General features: G+C 47.0%; 1 pseudogene; it reads right to left on the bottom strand.

Annotated features, from left to right (window-relative positions):
* Positions 1 to 3,807: 3,807 nt before the first annotated feature.
* Positions 3,808 to 4,805, bottom strand: LOC101937992 (olfactory receptor 52K2-like; annotated as a pseudogene).
* Positions 4,806 to 20,695: the final 15,890 nt, after the last annotated feature.

Raw genomic sequence — 20,695 nt, 5'->3', positions numbered from 1 at the left:
CGCTGTATTCACTTCTTGGACCAGATCCTGTGCTCCACTTACAACTAAATCAAAATTGCGTCTCCCTTTCTGGGTTCCCGGACTAGCTGTTCCAAGAAGCAGTCATTTAAGGTTTCAAGAAACTTCATCTGTGCATCCCGTCCTGAGGTAAAGTACCCAGTTAATATAGGGCTAGTTCAAATTCCCTATTAATATTGAGGTATTTTTTAATTTTAAAAACCTCTCTAATCTCCCAGTTACTATCACTTTCCTTGTACAAGCAGAAGGCTCCCTGTGGCAAAACAGATTTTTATCTGCTATTCCAGTCCTCCAGTGGCTCTAGTGTCCAAACTGCTTGCCCTGCTAGATTGCAGGCAATAGGCCTTGCTTAGGTGGCAAATAGCTGTCGCACCATCAGGGGGCGAGAACATGGTGTGGTGCTGCATGATTGAATATGACCATTTTTATCATTGTTAATACCACGGTTATATAATTGCAACAAATGTTGTACAAAGTATGTTCTGTCAGGTGTCAATGGAAAATTTATGATTTGCTAAGTATGATTATCCTGTGTATATGCATGTATCATCTTCTTGTCCAATGTTATTAATATTGATGATGTACTGAAATGGGCTTTGTTTGGGACAGTAAAATTCCAAGCACAGGGCAGAGGATATAAAAGGATCCCTGAGACATCTCTGTATTATCTTCATTTCTCTGCACTGGGCTTCTAACAAGGAAGTTCTGAACAAGGACTAATGACACCCAACCTGCTTTGCTTATTTCCAGAGAGACTTTTGCAAGCTAGCAGTTTATTCCATCACTGCCGTGATGCTGATCTCTGAACACTGAAAAACCACTTGGATTGTATAAGTAGGGGCCTTACCAGCAGACTGAGGAACATTGGTGAGGCCTCATCTGGAATACTGTGTCCAGTTTTGGGCCCCACATTACAAGAAGGATGTGGAAAAATTGGAAAGAGTCCAGCGGAGGGCAACAAAAATGATTAGGGGTCTGGAGCACATGATTTATGAGGAGAGGATGAGGGAACTGGGATTGTTTAGTCTGCAGAAGAGGGGGGATTTGATAGCTGCTTTCAGCTACCTGAAGGGGGTTTCCACAGAGGATGGAGCTCGGCTGTTCTCAGTGGTGGCAGATGACAGAACAAGGAGTAATGGTTGGACTAGATACCTCCTGAGGTCCCTTCCAATCCTAATCTTCTATGATTTGTTCCTCCCGGCTGGGGGCCTGTAACTGGCAGGGTCCCTGCAATAGGGATGGGATGGGACCCCTTTACCCTGAGCTAGGCCTCGGGGGCAGGGCAAGGGTTCAGCTTCGAAGTGAGGAGGACAAGAGCTGAGGGAGATGGAAGGATAAGCCCCTGCATTAGCTGGAAAGGCGGGATGCTGGGTAGACGCCGGGGAGGCTGCGGTAGCTCACACAGAGGGAGATAAACGGCATGTCTACCATTAGCCAGCAATTTACACGGCACCCTATCTGGAATGACAGAGTACCCGCTGCCCAGGGGCTGAGCTGAACGGTGAAGCTGAGTGTAACGTACGCTCTGCATGACACTTTTGATCACTACATCTGGAAGTTCTTTAGCTAGGCTGCCAGGCAGCGTTCTCCCCATGTCTTGGATTCACTGAGCCCCACAGAGGTAAAGTGATTTACTCAAGGCCACACAATGAGTCGGTGGCAGAGCTGAGAATAGAAACCGGGAGTCCTGACCCCACACCACCCCCTGCACCACTGATCTGGCCATGAACTGGCATTTTCTCCTCTGCATTGTGTTAGGTACAGTGAGGCTATTTATGTGTTGTGATAAGTGGAGTTGCCGTCCTTCTTAAACAGGAGGAGTTTATTAAAGAAACAGCTAAAAACTACAGACACAAAAACCAGTTTCCACACAGTGCAGAGTTCTACCTTGTCTTGCTTGTTTACCAGGGACCACACACTGCCTGGAACTCTATAGAGAGCATAAAGGCCAACGATGTGCTGTAAGGAACCACATCAGTGCAGTGTGTGACCCTTCTGCCTTGATTAGGGCCTTTTGGTAGCAACACATTAGAAATAATAACTAATCATCTCCATGTAGTGCAGGGAGAAGATGTGCCCAAGGTCACCCAGTGAATGTGGGGAAGAGCTGGGACTCTTCACTCCCAGCTCACTGGTCTCTTCTGACACTTTATCTCTAGTTAAAATGTCTTGGGCCAAATCCTCAGCTGGTGTAAGTGGTTGCAGCCTCACTGAAATCAGGGGAGATCCCCGGCACTAAAGAACCAATGGAGAGAGAGCACCATGAATCTGTGCTGCTGCATGGACCATACAAGCCGCGTCTGAGACACTAACCAGGGATTGGAAGCGAGGGACTCTGGGCTATTTTCCTGGCTCAAGACATTTTCCTTCCTTCTGCCTCAGTTTCCTCATCTGTAAAAGGGGGATACCTCCTGGGAGGAGTGAGAAATACTGTGCGTAGAACCTATCAACAGTCAATTCTGTCCATGTGTGACCGTGCTTCAGTGGGACATGGCTGAAGATGCCAAACTCAGGACAAACTACTGTCATAGAAGGTAGACTCACCCCAGGATGGTGGTTTATCTATGATTACATTATACCAAGCCAGTAACAAACATAAACGTCTGTCTCACCGCACTGGTTAACTAGACACATCCCAGCCCTTGGCTCCCCACCCGGACACCAGACTCCATGATGAGCAGTCAGTGAAAACCAATTTCCACCACATATCGAGTCCTTCTAATCTGAAGAGACCAGCCACTTATCCAGGTCAATATATAACTCAGATCTTATCCAATAATCCCACTTCTGCCATCCCTTTAGCAATTAAAAACTAAAGGTTTAATAATAAAAGAAAATAAGAAGAGGTATAAATGGTTAATAGATCAGATAGAATCATAGAATCATAGAATATCAGAGCTGGAAGGGACCTCAGGAGGTCATCTAGTCCAACCCCCTGCTCAAAGCAGGACAAATTCCCAACTAAATCATCCCAGCCAGGGCTTTGTCAAGCTCGGTCTTAAATACTTCTAAGGATGGAGATTTCACCACCTCCCTAGGGAACCCATTCCAGTGCTTCACCGCCCTCCTAGTGAAATAGTGTTTCCTAATATCCAACCTGGACCTCCCCAATGTAACTTGAGACCATCGCTGAAAGCTAAGGAAATAAGCCACACAATGGTGTCTGCCCTCAGGACTTTGCAGGACTTTACAGCTGAGCTTTAGGGCCCACAAGCTGTCTCATGCACAATCTCCGCTGACTGCATCACAACCCTGCTCCCAACCCTCAGCTGATTTCCCTCTCTGCTCCGGACTGGCCTGCCCGCCCCAGCGCTGCATCCTCACTGCAAGTTCCTTGCCAGGCTGCAGCAGATCCCGTCTCAGCCCCGGAGCAGAGGGAGCCCAGATTGTGGGAGAGGAAGGTGGAGATGGTCCAGCAAGTGGATGGGGTTGGAGAGGAGGGGAGCCAATAACAGGGGTGGGGCTTTGAGAAAAGAGGTGGAGAATGGAGCAGGGCCTTGTGGAAAGAGGTGGGGCAGGGGGCAAGGCCTTGGGGAATGGGCAGGTAAGGGCATGGGGCCTGAGAGATCCAGTTAACAGCAATTAGAAAGGTGGCATCCTATGGGAGAATGAGCTGTACACAAAAAGATTCCTCAGTTTGTCACGCAGACACGGCACAGCAAGGACAGGAAAACATTTAATGTCACTTTGACTGTCCAGTCAGTGATTGCGGGAAGGGGACGCAGCACCATGTCACCAGCCATCACTGCACAGAGCTCAGTCTGGGAGCCAGAGCACCAGGAGAAAACTTTAAGCTCTTTTATGAGTAAAGAGCCGGAGCAGTCTGTCCCGGATCTGTTTGGTCCTCACCCCATAGATGATGGGGTGTAGCATGGGGGGCAGCAAGAGGTAAAAATTGGCAATGAGAACATGGAAATACAGGGGCACATTTTGGGGAAATCTGTTCATGAGGGAGATGATGAGACCTGGAATGTAAAAGGCTAAAATAACAAAAAGGTGGGAGCCGCAGGTCCCAAAAGTCTTGACCCAGGCGTCTTTTGTGGGGAGGATGAAGATGGCCCTGAGAATCTGGGTGTAGGACACCCCGATAAAAATCCCATCCAGACCAATCAAAAAGAATTGCACAAAGAGGCCATAGTAACTGCTAACACGGGTGTCGGCACAGGCCAGGTTCACCACAGCTATGTGTGCGCAGTACGGCTGGGGGATGATATTGGTTCTGCAATAAGGCCACTGTCTTGCCAGTAAGGGAAAGGGCAATACAACTATGCAACCACGCAGCACCACAGCCAGGCCAATCTTGGCCACCAGGGGGTTCGTCAGGATGGTGGAATGTCTCAGGGGATGGCAGATGGCCACGTAGCGATCCAAAGCCATGGCTACGAGGATCCCAGACTCCATCACAGAGAAGGAGTGAATGAAGAACATCTGGGTGAGGCAGGCACTGAAATCGATCTCACTGGAATTGAACCAGAAGATTGCCAGCATTTTGGGCATGGTGGATGTATACACGACCAGGTCAGTGATGGCCAGCATGCACAGGAAATAGTACATGGGATCATGGAGGCTCGGCTCCGTCTTCACAATGAACAGGATGGTGAAGTTCCCCAAGATGGCTATGGTGTACATGGCGCAGAAGGGGATGGAGATCCAGACATGGGCGACCTCCAGGCCAGGAATGCCCAGCAGGATGAAGGCGGAGGGGTTGGTGAAGTCAGTTGTGTTGTATTTTGACATGGATAAGGGAGAAGGTGTCTAACTCTGAGGCAGAACGGTGTCTCTTGCATGTACCGTACGTTACCCTGACTTCCTCTATGTACCCAGGGTCTAGGGCGATGGTCGCAGTACAAATACCTGGATGGAGAGACAATGTTAATATGAGACTCTACATGCACTACTGGAGGCTGTTCTCATGAGGGGAGGAGATTGGTCGCTCTTCACACACTGAAAATGACATTTTCATTATTCAGATAAATGAATTCTGAAGAACTGACCCTACTAATGCCAATTCCATATTTTATGGGGCTCCCTGCTCTATAATTCCTGCACATCATGGTGTGGGAAACCTTACTCGGCACCAGTAAGAAACACAAGTGTGGATACTGGTTATCCATCATTGTTCCTTAGGCTTTTTCTACACTGACATGTTTTGTTTTCACAAATAAGCAGCTTTTGCCAAAGCAACAGTGGCAGTGTACACACTGAAAAGCCACTTTCAATGACAGAACTCCTCAGTTTCAGTGACATCATATAACCACCTTGACAAGAGTTTTACTCAAAAGCTTTGTTGGCAAAGTGCCAGTGTAGACACTTGTGATCTTTTTTATCACTGTAATTGGCCTCTGGAAGGCGTCCTACATTGCCCATCCTGAGTGCTTTGGTGAACAGTTTCAACTCCTCTCCCCTGCATCAAGGTAAACGCTTTCTGCCCCTCCCCCTTTAAAGGCCTGAGAATTAGAAATTCCTCTTCCTGTTTGCTCGGTGTGGAGTGCTCACATCACACCTTCCCAGGTGGCCATAGCAGCTCTATGCTTGGGACACTGCGGAGCTGCTGGATCCGCTCAGTATTTGGGGAGAGGAGGCCGTGCAGTCCCAGCTGCGCTCCAGCCATAGGAATGTCAATAGCAAAGGGCAGATTTTGTGCAGTGTGTGGGAAAAGAGCTGTGATCAGGACACACTGCAGTGCACAGCAAAGGTGAAGGAGCTGCGGCACATGTACCAGAAGGCAAGGGAGGCAAACAGTATCTCCGGTGCTTGCCACAGACCTGCCATTTTTATAAGAAGTTGGATGCTATCCTCAACAGTGACCCCATTTCCACCGCCAACAGCACCATGGGTACTTCGGTGGGGGTACTCCTGTCAGCGTACATAATCTACCTCTCTGAGAGGTGATAGCTAGGTCGATGAAGTATTCTTTGGTAGACTTCCTGCTGTATATACCAGGGTTAAGTTGATAGAGCTACATCTCTCAGGGCTGTGATTTTTTTTTACTATTGAAAAAAAGAGCAAATACAATTTTCATTTGCATTAGCAGAGGCATAGCATGCAAGTCACGGGAGGGGATAGTAGCACTTTCCTTGGCGCTGGTTAGACCTCAGCTGGAGTATTGTGTCCAGTTACGGTGTCCAATATATAGGAAGGATGTAGAGAAACTACAGCATAACAGATTTATATTTAATCTCTGATAAGCTTCTCAAATTTAAGTTCAGGAGGACAATGGAACAGATGCCCGAGCAGATTGTGAAAGTCCTTCACTGGAAGTTTTCAGCAGGAGACTGGATAGTCATCTGTCTTGGATGGTTTAGATAACAAATCCTGCATCTTGGCAGGAGTTAGACTAGCTGATCATTGCAGAATCTACTCACCCTGTCACTCTTTGATTCCATGATACAAAATCCTAGTGTAGACAAGTTCTTCCTCAAACACAAGTTATGGAGCTCAGTACTGGGGTCATTGGGCGAAATTTAATGCCCTGTGTTATACAGGAGGTCAGACTGGATGTTCTGCTGGTCCCTTCTGATTTTGAACCCTATGAATCTATCGATCTAGAAAGTAGTTCAGACATTGATATTTATTCTGTTTCATAACACACGAAGAAGGGAACATTCAATTACATTGAAACTCTGAACATATAAAATTGATAAAAGAAAAGTGCTTATATAATCCATATTTGGCCTGTGAACTCCTTGCCACATACATTATTGGAGCAAAGAGCTTAGCTGAATGGGATTCACAACTGTATTAGCCATAGTTGGTGTTGCTGGTGGCACCACCCATAGTTAAGTCTGTCTGACACCTTCAATTATAAGATTTCATTTTCAGTTGCGTATAAGTTTGCCAAACATTAACCTGACATTTCTCACGCTGGGTGTCTACTTTTGTCTGAATTGCATTTTGAAAGTTTCAGGCACAACAGTTCAGCCAATTTCTAGAATGAAGCTAGGGGAGAAGATGTCTTGCCCATGTTGAAAAATTGTTATACTTATGCTAGTGAGGAGCCCTTGCACCTCCATGCTTTTCAGCAGATAAAGTCTGGTAACACCCACCCCCCACCCTGCCCTGCTAACAGCCAAAGCTTTAAATTGCAAGAGGCGGAGGTGATAGTGTCTGTGCATTAACACACAGCTGGCTCCTGAGGTTTTACTCAGTTCTTACTCCAGACTGGATATTTATCTGGAAGATCTGCCGGAGGGCTTTTCTACACGACAAGGGGGCTCCCATATCGCTTCATGGGGGCCTGAGCAAACTATGGCCAACAGCCTCGAAATCTGGCCTTGTCCTGGACGTCTACTAACAACTTTCATCCTGAAGGATCCTTTGTGCCACTGAAATGCAGCCACGTTTGCGCTGGAGCCCGTCACAGAGGAGCACAGCAAAGAGGGACATTTTGGCCCATGATACTAGAGCAAATTCAGCACCTGCGGCAAGGGCCCTGGGATGTTTAATGGCTGTGCAGAGCAGAATTGACTACAGACCTATTCTCTGTCCCATGATGCATACGTTGCCCTTGGTTTGTCGAACACAAATAGGTTGATACCTGTGATTTCTGAGATGAAAGCCCCTTTGTTGGGAATATCCCTCAGGTAGCCGTGTCCCACACCTCTCTCACCCCAGCATCTGCAGCAGCATCCCACGCTGAGAGCTCACACAGGGATCTGCACTGTTTATAATATAGCTCTGTGCAATCCCAGTGGGGTTCGCTCAGCCTCTAGGGGAGAAGCGTCATCTGGATACGAATGTGCTGGAGACAGAACACACTCGAGCTCATGTCTCTGTCTGCATGGCTTTGCTTCTGTGCTAATTATCCAGCTTTGGCAGGAAACAGTAACTAAGGGACCTTCCCAAAGGGAGATGAGAACTCTTGGGCTCTCCACTGAGTCAGAGAGAAATTGGCTGACCTGTGTATTTGTGTATATTTAAAAATTATAGCTGATAATTAAGAAAGCTAGAGATAGTGTCTTTGTCTCATAGGGTCTGATGCTGTGTAAATGCCCAGGATGGATGGGTAGATAGTAGACAGACTGATCTGGAGAAAGATGACTGGGGGAGACACAAACACTTTCTGGAGGCACATGAGATTTTCGCTAAGAGATCAGAGATCAGTATTTCTCATCAGTCACTATTATCATATCACGTAGAACCTTTCACTGAAGGATCTTCAAAAGACCTAGCAAAGGAAGTCACTATGAATGTATCCCAATTATATCCATATGTAAACTGAGATACAGGGAGACATGACTTGGCCAAAATCAAAAAGAGAATGACAGACAGACCCCAGGAGTCCTGAGTTCCCTGCCATAACAACGGTCTCTCCATCGCTAACTGAGCACATGATAACTGGCAAATGGACTCATACTGTCGTAGGGCCTGTTCATTGGGTAGGAGTGATGGATTTCTGCAGTGTGAAACCTGAAACAGGGGTACCCTTGAGCCCTCTCACATACCAACCTGGGCCCACTGTGAGTCTGTGAAATGCTGCCAGACCCTCCGGGACTTGTACTTACACACTCATACACAGACAGAGGCATACACACCTGCAGTTACGTGAAAGCTTTCGCTAGCCACTCATGAACCAACATTAGAGAGGCTTCAGCCAGTTCCCCCAGCTCCCCAGCCTAGGATCTTAGAGCTGTACTGTCTTGCCCTTCTCAGAAGACTGACCAGTGTACGTTTATTGCCCTGCCCCCTTCCCTCAATGTGGAGAGGACAATGCACCAGCCCCTGTTCCTGAGCAGATTTCCCTTTATGCTTCAAATAACACATGATTTTAGGTAAATAAATAGAAAGCAGATGTACTAAGTACAGAAAAATGATTTTAAGTGGTTATAAGTTATAGAGAAGAGATCAAAGTTGGTTATTTAAGAAATAAACAAAATCACAATGGAAGTTCTTTACGGTAGACAGGATTTGAATCAAGGAGTGTCTCACCCTGATGGTACAAACCATCCACCCATCTTCCATACACAGGTTAGAAATCCCTTCAGCCTGGGACCACATCCCCAGTTCAGTCCTTCTTCCTAAGGTAGTTCCGGGTGTTGAGTTGTGGGTGGAGTGAAGCCAAGTGACGATGTCTCTTTCCCCTGTTATAGCTTCTGCCTTGTGGAGGGAACTTCATTTTTCCAAGCAAAAGCCCCCAGCGCAGTTAGTGGAAAAGTTCAGAGCCAAGATGTAGTCCAGTGTCACATGAGCTGGTCACGTACCCTTGCATGCTTCGATAATTCATAGCAGGGGCCATTACCCATATCCTGGCTAGAACGTTCACAGGAAAGTCCATCAGGTGGGGATAATCTTCTTCTAACGCCTACTGTATTTCTTAATGCACCATTACCTTGAATGGTTCATTCATAATATGTTGGTTAGATCAGGTGTAAACCACATTGTGGCTGTTACCGAGGAGCAAACACATTTGAAATACTGGTACATAGTCAATATTCATAACTTTAGGTACAAACATAATACATGCATATAAATAGGGTAATCATATTCAGCAAATCATAACTTTTGCATTGATACCTTACATGACACACATTATATAAAACACATCAAATCATATCCCCATGGTAAATATGGGGACACGAGGGTGTTGCTTTGGGGCACATCATATCAGACCTCGCCCCTTAGTTTACTGCAGGATTGTTTGTCAATGACTAATGCAGTGGCAGTGTGCCCAAGGCCTTAATTAGCTCTTGACCATACAACTCCCTAGTTTTGCAAACATCGTGGTGTTACCCACAGGTGTTCTTGCACAGGTGTACCTTTCAACACTTTGTAGATCTGTCTAGTGATCTCAAAAGTCAGCAAGTGTGCCTTCTCTGGGTCACTAGAAATGTCTGTGCAATATTGTTTTCCAGTTTGCTTTTCCAACTGGTGATATCTCAACAGAGATAGTCAGCAATGCCTCGAGGTGGTGTACTTCAGTTTCCCCTTTCACACAGCAAACCAGATTTATTATGGTTTCCCTGCTGAGAGAAGCTTTGAACCTGTTTGCAGGTGTTAGCTGAGAAGCACTTTCTCCAAAAATCATGCATGCTACACCTTTTCATAGGATTTACCATCACTACCAAATTCTTTGTTATGAGGTTTAGAATTAGCAAGAAACTATGCATCATGAGATTTTATACCATCACCATGTATTTTTATTATACCATGCCTTTTGCTTGAACAATTTGGTTTGTTCAATATCCATTGGGTCATTCAATTCCTCCAGCAACTTTGGAATGTATTTAGTTACTGTTTTTCCTTTCCGCTCAGTGTCCCGTTCAGTAGGGATCTCAGTCTAAGGTTATCTTTGGTGTCTTGATATGCCAGGGTCTGGTGAGGTAAGGATGTAAGGGGACTTTGCATATCCCTCTGTGGAGTATAGAGGAATGGGGTAATATGGAACATGATTCCCATCAAGTGTAAAATACTCTGTGTGTGGTTTATTCACAAGAGATACTTGTGTCTGCCCTTTTGCCCCACAGACACTGTTTTACATCATCTTTACATATATTCAGGAAATGTTCCTGAGCAAAAACATCAAACATTCCTTCAGAGCTCATAATACCTTTGCCCCTTGCCCACTTTCTAATCAAATCTTTTATTTGATTTATATATTCTCCATTACTCATACCAGCACCCATCTTAGGATTTGTAAATTTCACTCTATATGTTTCAGGCATAATCTGAAATTGTTTCAAATCCATTTCTTTGAGTTTAGAATCATCTAAAAGATTCTCAATTGACATTTTATTGACTACATCCAGATTTTTACCAGTTAACTTTGCAACTAAAGTCTGCTTCTTCTGGTTACCAGGAATCTTGTGAATCACACACAGACTCTCAAACTTAGTGAAGAATTCAGCAATACCACCTGCCTCGTTATGTGCAGGACACAACTTTCCCATTTGTGGACTTTTGGAGAGGTTTCTGCATTTCTTCTGTCCAGCCACTGACCACCTCTCCGGTCAAAGTCTTTTTCTTCTAGCTGTGTTTTAAAGTTTTGAGTTGTGGTGGGAGTGAGACGAAGTGGTGATGTCCATTCCCCTTTTATAGCTTCTGCCATGTGGAGGGAACTTCATTGTCCCAAACAGAGATACCAGCACAGTTAGTGAAAAAGTACAGGCACAGGATGGAGTCCAGTGTCACATAAGGTGGTCAAATGCCTTTGCATGCTTCAATGAGTCATAACAGGGGCCATTACCCATATTTTGGCTACAAATGGGGACAAGCTTCTTCCATGGCCCACTGTGTTCATTGATGAAGCATCACGTTGGATATCCATTCCCAATGTGCTGGCTAGACTGGATATAAACAACTTTGTGGGAGTTACCACAGGAGGAAACACATTTGAAATACAGGTAGATAGTCAATATTTGTTACTTCAGGTGCAAAAATGATACAGACACACAAATAGGATAAACACATTCAGCAAACCACAGCTTTTCCATAGATACCTCACATGACATATTTTGTACAAGATTTGTTGCAACTATATAACAGTGGTGAATGTGGGGTCCCAGGGTTTTGCTTTGGGGGTACAGAGTGTCACAGCAATAGAGCTATAGAACTAGAGCTCTCTGAAATTTAATTTTTATTTTTATATATGACATACATCAATGTCTGGTCTGTACAACAGTAGGAAAGCAAGCCAGGGTACAGAGCAAAGGAAACTAGTCTTAGGGCCTTAGCACTTGGTGTGCAGCTCCCTGCTCCCAGAGGGTGGCGCTATAATGGAAGCTACACCCCGAGAGTGGGCATAGAAACCCAAATCTAGAAACCCAGAGCCAGAGGCAGGGCCTGAATGATGCTCTGACTCAAAAGCACATGGGTCCAGTGTGTTCAACCCAAACGTACACTTCTGGTGGGCTTGAGCAGGGCTGTGACAGCAAACCTGTAGCAGCCACATTGAAGCTAGAGTACTGTGAGTGGAAAGGGAGTGGTGCTGGGTGATCCCAAACCTGACTGAAGAGGTCCACATGCTGTTCTCTTCACCATGATGTGGTTCAGCTCCCCCAGACACTCCAATTGGTTCAGCACACTCTTGCCAGAGCTCACCCCTTCGGCACACTCGGTTTCCAGTTTCTCTCTTTTGGGGCACAGGATCGTTAAAGCAAACAGACCCAGGCCCTGCAAAGGGGGTTTCTAAAACAGTTCCTTTACTTTAGACAGCACAAGAGATTCCGAATACACACTATGTAATACCTGCACGCCATTCCCTGCCTCAGTGAACATTAGATCATAACAACGGCCATACTGGGGCTCCTAGCACAGGGTCAGACATGAGTGTCGCCTTAAGCTGGTTAAAGGCCTTTTGACACTCATCAATCCACTGAACTGCATTTGGCTGTTTCTTTCTGGTTAGGTCTGTCAGTGGGGCGGCGATTTGGCTATAGTGTGGTACAAATCGCCTATAATATCCGGCCAAGCATAAGAAGGATTGGACCTGTTTCTTTAACTTTGGAACTGGCCTCTTTTGGATAGCATCCACTTTGGCCTGTAGGGGATTTATAGTTCCTTGACCCACCTGGTACCCCAGGTAAGTCACTCTGTTTTGGCCTATTTGACACTTTTTAACCTTAACAATTAGTCCTGCCTGCCAGATGCGCTCGAAGACTTTTTCCAGGTGCTCCAGGTGTTCTGCCCATGAATCAGAAAAAATGGCCACATCATCGAGGTAGGCAACTGCAGATTCTCCCAATCCCGCTAGGAGACCATCTACAAGTCTTTGGAAGGTGGTGGGTGCATTTCACAGCCCGAAAGGGAGTACACTGAATTCATACACCCCTGCCTGGGTGACGAAGACTGACCTTTCCTGGGTGGGTTCATCTAGTGGTACTTGGTTAAGTCTGAGGTAGAGATGAATTGGGCATGTCCCAATTTTCCCAATAGCTCATCTGTGCATGGCATTGGATAGTTGTCAGGACGAGTTACAGTATTTAGCTTACAGTAGTCCATGCAAAAGCGTATTTCCCCATCTGGTTTGGCAACTAGAACCACTGGAGATGCCCATGCACTCTTAGAGATACCCATCTCTAGCATGTCCTGGATCTCCCTTTTTATAGCAGTTTGGGCATGAGGTGACTCCCGGTAGGGTGGGGTTCTAATGGGTGAGCAGTACCTGTGTCAATATAGTGGTATGCCCGTTCGGTCCATCCTGGGGTGGCTGAGAACACTGGCACAAAGCTAGTGCATAGCTCGTTGATCTGCTGCCGCTGCAGATGTCCAAGGGTTGCGGAGAGGTTCACCTCTTCCATGCCACCATTACTTTTTCCTTTGTAGTAGACACCTTCAGGCCACTCCGTGTAATCTGTTTCCTGGGCTGTAAACTGGGAAACCTTCAATTCTCTGGAATAAAAGGGATTAAGAGAATTAACATGGTATACCTTAGGCTTTAGGTTGGAGGTGGGGGATGCTATGAGATAGTTAACAGCTCTTAGGCGCTCCTGGACCGTGAATGGTCCTTCCCACGATGCTTCCATTTTATGGGCCTGGAGCGCCTTTAAGACCATGACTTGGTCTCCTACTTGGAAGGACCGTTCTCTGGAATGTTTTTCATACCAGGCATTTTGCTCTTTCTGAGCATCCTTTAGGTTTTCTTTAGCAAGGGCTAATGAGTGTCGGAGGGTGCTTTGTAGGTTGCTTACAAAGTCTAGAATGTTAGTTCCTGGAGAAGGCGTAAACCCCTCCCATTGCTGGTTCACCAATTGTAATGGCCCCTTAACCTCGCGGCCATACACAAGTTCAAATGGTGAAAACCCTAAACTGGGATGTGGTACAGCCCTGTAGGCAAAAAGCAACTGCTGCAACACTAGGTCCCAATCATTGGAGTGTTCTTTTACAAATTTACGTATCATGGCCCCCAAAGTTCCATTAAACCTCTCCACCAGGCCATTGGTTTGATGGTAGTAAGGGGTGGCAACCAAGTGATTCACCCCATGAGCTTCCCACAGGTTTTTTATGGTCCCTGCCAGGAAATTAGTTCCCGAATCTGTAAGGATGTCAGAGGGCCAACCTACCCTGGCCAAAAAGTCTGCTAATGCCTGGCACACACTTTTAGCCCTGGTGTTGCTTAAGGGTACTGCTTCCGGCCATCGGGTAGCAAAATCCATGAAAGTCAGTATGTACTGCTTTCCTCTGGGTGTCTTCTTTGGGAAAGGAACCAGAATATCCACAGCTACTCTCTGAAATGGGGCCACAATTATGGGTAGTGGCTGGAATGGGTCTTTGACCTGGTCTTGGGGCTTTCCCACTCGTTGGCACACCTCACAAGACCGGACATAATTAGCAACGTCCTTGCCCATTCCCTCCCAGTGAAAGGACTTTCCCAACCGGTCTTTGGTTCTGTTCACCCCAGAATGGCCAGTGGGATGATCATGGGCTAAGCTCAAGAGCTTTACCCGATACTTAGTGGGAACTACCAACTGTCTTTGAGAATGCCAGTCTTCCTCGTGCCCACCAGAAAGAGTCTCCTTGTATAAAAGTCCTTGTTCTACAACAAACCGGGATCAGTTAGAAGAGCTGAAAGGCGGTGGGGTGCTCCGTGCCGCCGCTCAAGCTTTCTGAAGGCTGTCATCTGCTTCCTGCTCGGCCTGGAACTGTTCCCTTGATGCTGGAGACATCAGTTCCTCCTTGGACTGTGGACTTGAGCTTTGTCCCTCTGGAAGTGATGCAGGTGCTGGGACTGTTTCCGTTGACTGTGACCCGCTGTCCGCTGGTGCACTATGTTGTATTTCAGGCTCTGGCTGGGCCTCTTGGGTAGGGTTATCTGCTGCTTCTGCCAGTTCAGGCTCGCTGGTGCCCTCTGGCGTTGGAGTTGTAGATGGGTTTGCAAATGCTGTACTCAGTGCTGGCAATGGTTCTGGAGCTGGTTGTGTTGCCAGTTCTGGTTCTGGGACTGGCTTCGGTTTCATCTCTGGGATTGGATCCACTACGGCTGTTGCAGTCGTTGGCAGGGAATCCGGTTCCACCACCTTTGTCTGGGTCTCTGGTAACACAGACGGGGCCCTGGTGGACGGCTCAGGAACAGGGATGGGTGTGAAAGCTTGCTTAGCCTGGCTGCGGGTGACCATTCCCACTCTCTTGGCTAGCTTCACATGGTTGGCCAAGTCTTCCCCCAGCAGCATGGGGATGGGATAATTGTCATAGACTGCAAAAGTCCACATTCCTGACCAGCCCTTGTACTGGACATGCAACTTGGCTGTAGGCAAGGTTACGGAGTGTGACATGAAGGGTTGAATTGTCACCGGAGCCTCTGGGTTGATGAGTTTGGGGTCCACTAGAGATTGGTGGATAGTTGACACTTGTGTCCCAGTGTCCCTCCACGCGATAAAATTTTTTCAACCCACTCTCAAGGTTTCCCTTCTCTCTGAGGGTATGAGAGAGGCATCTGGGCCTGGGGATATTTGGTGAGATTGTGGTGTAATGAACTGTAATCATTTGGGGTTCTTGGGGCAGTGGGCCTTTATATGTCCCAGTTCATTACATTTAAAACATCGCCCTGGTAAGGTATCACCGGGGCGATGTTGGTTGGTGGAGACTGGTGTGGTGGGGTGAGAAGGCATCTGGAGTTTCCCTTGGGATGTATGTGGGGCCTTGGGTTGTCCCCGGTGGGAAGGTTTTGTTTCGGGTTGCCCCTTCTGATATTCACTCCAACTGCTACTAATTTTTTTCTTTTCTGCCACTTCCACCCATTTGGCTCTAATCTCCCCCGCCTCGGTTACAGTTTTGGGCTTCCCATCTAGGATGTACCTTTCTATTTCCTCAGGAACACCCTCTAAAAACTGCTCCATTTGCATTAGGAAGGGCAACTCTTCTGTAGATTTAACATTTGCTCCTGATATCCAGGCATCCCAATTTTTCCCAATGTAGTAGGCATGTCGCGTAAATGACACATCGGGTTTCCACCTTAGGGCTCTGAAACGCCAACAGGCATGTTCAGGTGTTAGCCCCATTCTGATTCTGGCCTTGTTTTTGAAAAGTTCATAACTGTTCATGTGTTACTTAGGCATTTCAGCCGCCACCTCTGCTAAGGGTCCACTGAGCTGCGGCCTCAGCTCTACCATGTACTGGTCTGTAGTGATGCTGTACCCAAGGCAGGCCCTTTCAAAATTTTCTAAGAAGGCCTCAGTATCATCTCCTGCCTTGTAGGTGGGGAATTTTCTGGGATGGGAAGTAGTACCTGGAGGGGGGTGGCTAGGATTGGCTGGTATATCCGGCCTAGCCCATGCTAATTCCAATACATGCTTCCTCTCTCTTTCGCTCTCCTCCATCTCTTTTTCTTTTTGCTCCATAGCTCTCTTGTGGGCCTCCTCTTTGGCTTTCTCTTCTCTTTCTCTCTCCTCCATAGCAGCTTCTTTTTCGAGTTTTTTTAACTGGAGCAGTCTCTGATGTTTCTTTTCATTTTCTTCTGCTTCTAGTCTGGCCAGTACTAGTTTGTTAACTGCTTCACTGGTAGTCATTTTCCTGTTTCTTGTGCTGGGTCACATCCCCTCTGCAGTTCACTGAAACTGGGATGTACTCAGCTCAGGCTGCTTAGGTAACAGAACCTAGGCAAGTCTTTATTGTTTTCCGGGAATCCCATGTATTGCACCAATACCTAAGTGGTGGGAGTAAGGGTGTGTGACTTTTTCTGGGACAATCAAGGTCAGGTGAGGAGGTTCCAGCTCCCTGCACGTAAGCGACGAGCTCTGTCATATGCTGTGTTCCTGTCAATAAATAAACCCTTCTGTTTTACAACGCTGGCTGAGAGTCACAGCTGACTGGGAAGTTGGGGTGCAGGGCCCTCTGGCTTCTCCAGGGGTCCCGTCCAGGTGCACCTGCCAACAGAAAGTGTACGGTGTGAACAGGGATGCTGAATGCTCCGAGGTCAGACCAGGAATGCCATAGCCGAGGAGGTTTTTGCCCTGGATAGCCTGCCCTGAGAGGAGACACACTACACTGGAGTCCTGGCTGGCTTCATACAGAGCAGGTCCAGAGCATCGGACCTGTGACTCCATCACAGAATTACTATCCATAGAGATTCTGTGGTACAGTTTGTTTCATTTCAGATTTTTACTTCTTTTGATTCTGCTCTTTCTTTCTTATATAGTGCCACTCCCCGAGCCGAATGACCTGTTCTGTCCTTCCGATAGATTTTGTACCCTGGTATTAGTGTGTCCCATTGATTATCCTCATTCCACCAAGTTTCTGGGATGCCTATTACATCAATATCCTCATTTAATACAAATGAGGCACTCGAGTTCAACCATTTCATGATTTCGACTTCTAGACCTGAGAGAGATGTGAGAGACCCAGACAAAATCTCTCCTCTATCTGATTTGGAGCAGGGACTTAAACACAAGTGTACCACATCCCACGTGAGTGCCCTGAACACCAGGCAAATGCCTATTCTGGGTGGGGCTCTCAGTCCCTTTGTGCAAATAATTTTTTTTCTGTATTTTATTTTTGTTTCTTACATAAGCAACTCTGATCTGTAATCCTGCTACTTATAATCACTTCAAACCTATCTTCTGAAGTTCATCAATTTGTTTTATATTTTATCTAAAACATGTGTTTTGGTTCAAGTGCTTGGGATATCTCAGCTCAGGTTACAGAGGTTAATGTGTGTCCTCTCCACATCGAGGGAGGGGCGGGACTGGGTAACGATCTTACACTGGCCAGGCTTCATACCAGGGCAGGACAGTGCAGTTCTTTGGTGCAAGGCTGGGGAGCTGGGGGCAAGTGGCTGGAGCCTCTCTACTGTTAGTTATGAGTGGCTGGGAGATTATTCATGTAATTCAGCTGGGTGTGTCCCTGCCTGTGGATGGCTGTGTACGCGCAAAACCTGCCAGAGGTTTGTGGCTTCACTCAGCATAACAAGAGAGAGGGATACCCCAGGTTGGTGGGACAGAGGGCTCAGCTGTCCCACAGTCCTGGTTGCACCCCGGGGATCCCATCACAGGAGGTCTGTCCGTGGGCTAGTCCCAGAAAACACAGGGACACTGTAGCATAGCGATGACTCACCGAAGCAGAGCCTCCTGCTGGTTATTCTTGGAATTATCTCTTGTCCAGCCTAGAGCGCTCTCTGCAGGCTGGTGTCTTGCCTGCCTTAGGCCCCCGTGTCCTTCCCGGACCCCGGTGCCCTTTACCTCAGGGTTCTGACCCAGCACCACCTCACCACGCTCTGGGTCTCCCCTCCCAGGGAAACCCCCAACCCTCTATCCCCACCTTCCCTTAGTGGCTACTGCCAGTCATCATCTAGGCCCCGCTCACTGGGGCAGACTGCAGTCTGTAAACCACTTATCACTGGCAAGGGGGTTTTGGACCTGCTGCCTAACCCTGGACTGCTCCTCGCAGCACCCGTACTTGCACAGGCCTCTATCAAGGCCTGCAGCCTGGGAAAGTTGCCAGGCTGTAGCTCCCCAGCTCACCCTCCCTTTCCCCAGCCCTGCTCCACCTCAAGTATCCTTCAAGCAGCCAGGTCCTTCTCTCTCAAGAGCTAGGGAGAGACTGATTTAGCTCTTGGCTCACAGCCCTTTTATAGGGCCAGCTGTGGCCTGATTGGGGCATGGCCCCAGCTGTGGCTGCTTCCCCAGTCAGCCTAGCCTTTTGTCTCAGAGCGGTGTCGCTGCCCCACTACCAACACTCAAAAGCACCCCTGTATGAGCAGATTGTTCAAAGCCAAGTGGACTGGCTGGTGATGCTTGGAGGAAATAGCCAAGTTCACAGACTCCACCTCTCACTTTTAAAGAACTCTTTCCTCCTTTCTTTGTACAAGGACCAGCCTCCCCATGGCAAAACAGATTTTTATCCGCTCTTTCCATCCTCCAGTGGCTCTAGCATCCCAGCTGCTTGCCCTGCTAGAACCCAGGCAATGGTCCTTGCTTAGGTGACTAGAAGATGTCGCATCCTCATGGAACGAGAACATTGTGTGATGTTGTATGATCGAATAGGACCATTTTTATCATTGTTGTTGCCACAGTTACACAATTGCAACAAATGTTGTACAAAGTATGTCCTGTCAGATGTCAATGAGAAAGTTATGATTTGCTAAGTATGATTATCTTGTTTATATCCATGTATCATCTTTGTGTCCAAAGTTATTAATATTGGCAATGTTCTGGTAGGTGCTTTGTTTGGGACAATAAAATTCCAAGCACAGGGCAGAGGATATAAAAGGTCCCCCGAGACATCTCTGTATTGTCTTGATTTCTCTTCACTGGTTTTCTAACAAGGAAGCTCTGAACAAGGACTAATGACCCCCAACATGCTTGTGTAATTTCCAGAGAGATTTTTGCAAGCTAGCAGTTTATTCCATCACTGCTGTGATGCTGACCTCTGAACACTGAAAAACCACTTGGATGTATTTGATCTATTAACCATTTATAACTCTTCTTGCTTTATTTTATCATTAAACCTTTAGTTTTTAATAGCTAAAGGGATGGCAGAAATGGAATTATTGGGTAAGATCTGAGTTATATATCGACCTCGATAAGTGGCTGCTCCCTTCAGATTAGAAAGATCCAATTTGTGGTGGAAACTGGTTTTCAGTGACCGCTCATCTTGGAGTCCAGTGTCCGGGTAATGAGCGAAGAGCTGCGATGTGTCAGGAGAATGCATTTCTGACTTCTAGTTAAACAGTGTGGTGAGACAGAAGGTTAAGTTTTTTACTGGCTTGGTATAATGTAATCATAGAATAACCACCATCATGGGGTAAGTCTACCCTCTTTCTCAGTAGTTTGTCCTGAGTTTGGCTTCCTCAGCCATGTCCCACTGAAGCACGGTCACACATGGACAGAATTGACTGTTGATAGGTTCTACACACAGTATTGCTCACTCCTCCCAGGAGGTATCCCCCTTTTACAGATGAGGAAACTGAGGCAGCAGGAAGGAAAATGTCTTGAGCCAGGAAAATAGCCCAGAGTCCCTCGCTTCCAATCCCTGGTTTAGTGTCTCAGACGCGGCTTGTATGGTCCATGCAGCAGCACAGATTCATGGTGCTCTCTCTCCATTGGTTCTTTAGTGCTGGGGATCTCCCCTGATTTCAGTGAGGCTGCAACCACTTACACCAGCTGAGGATTTGGCCCAAGACATTTTAACTAGAGATAAAGTGTCAGAAGAGACCAGTGAGCTGGGAGTGAAGAGTCCCAGCTCTTCCCCACATTCACTGGGTGACCTTGGGCACATCTTCTCCCTGCACTAAATGGAGATGATTAGTTATTATTTCTAGTGTGTTGCTACCCAAAGGCCCTAATCAAGGCAGCAGGGTCACACACTGCACTGATGTGGTTCCTTTTAGCACATCGTTGGCCTTTATGCTTTCTATGGAGTTCCAGGCAGTGTGTGGTCCCTGGTAAACAAGCAAGACAAGGTAGAACTCTGCACTGTGTGGAAACCGGTTTTTGTGTCTGTAGTTTTTAGCTGTTTCTTTAATAAATTCCTCCTGTTTAAGAAGGACGGAAACTCCACTGATCACAACACACAAATAGTCTCACTGTATCTAACACAATGCAGAGGAGCAATGCCAGTTCATGGCCAGAGCAGTGGTGCTGGAGGCGGTGGGGGTCAGGACTCCCGGTTTCTATTCTCAGCTCTGCCACAGACTCATTGTGTGGCCTTGAGTAAATCACTTTACCTCTGCGGGGCTCAGCCCATCCATGACATGGGAGAATGCTGCCTGGCAGTACAACTTAAGAAATTCTAGATGTAGTGATCAAAA

This window comes from Chrysemys picta, chromosome 1, assembly GCF_011386835.1.
Source record: "Chrysemys picta bellii isolate R12L10 chromosome 1, ASM1138683v2, whole genome shotgun sequence".
Taxonomy (NCBI): Eukaryota; Metazoa; Chordata; order Testudines; family Emydidae; genus Chrysemys; species Chrysemys picta.
This window is presented reverse-complemented; position numbering and strand designations above follow the sequence as displayed.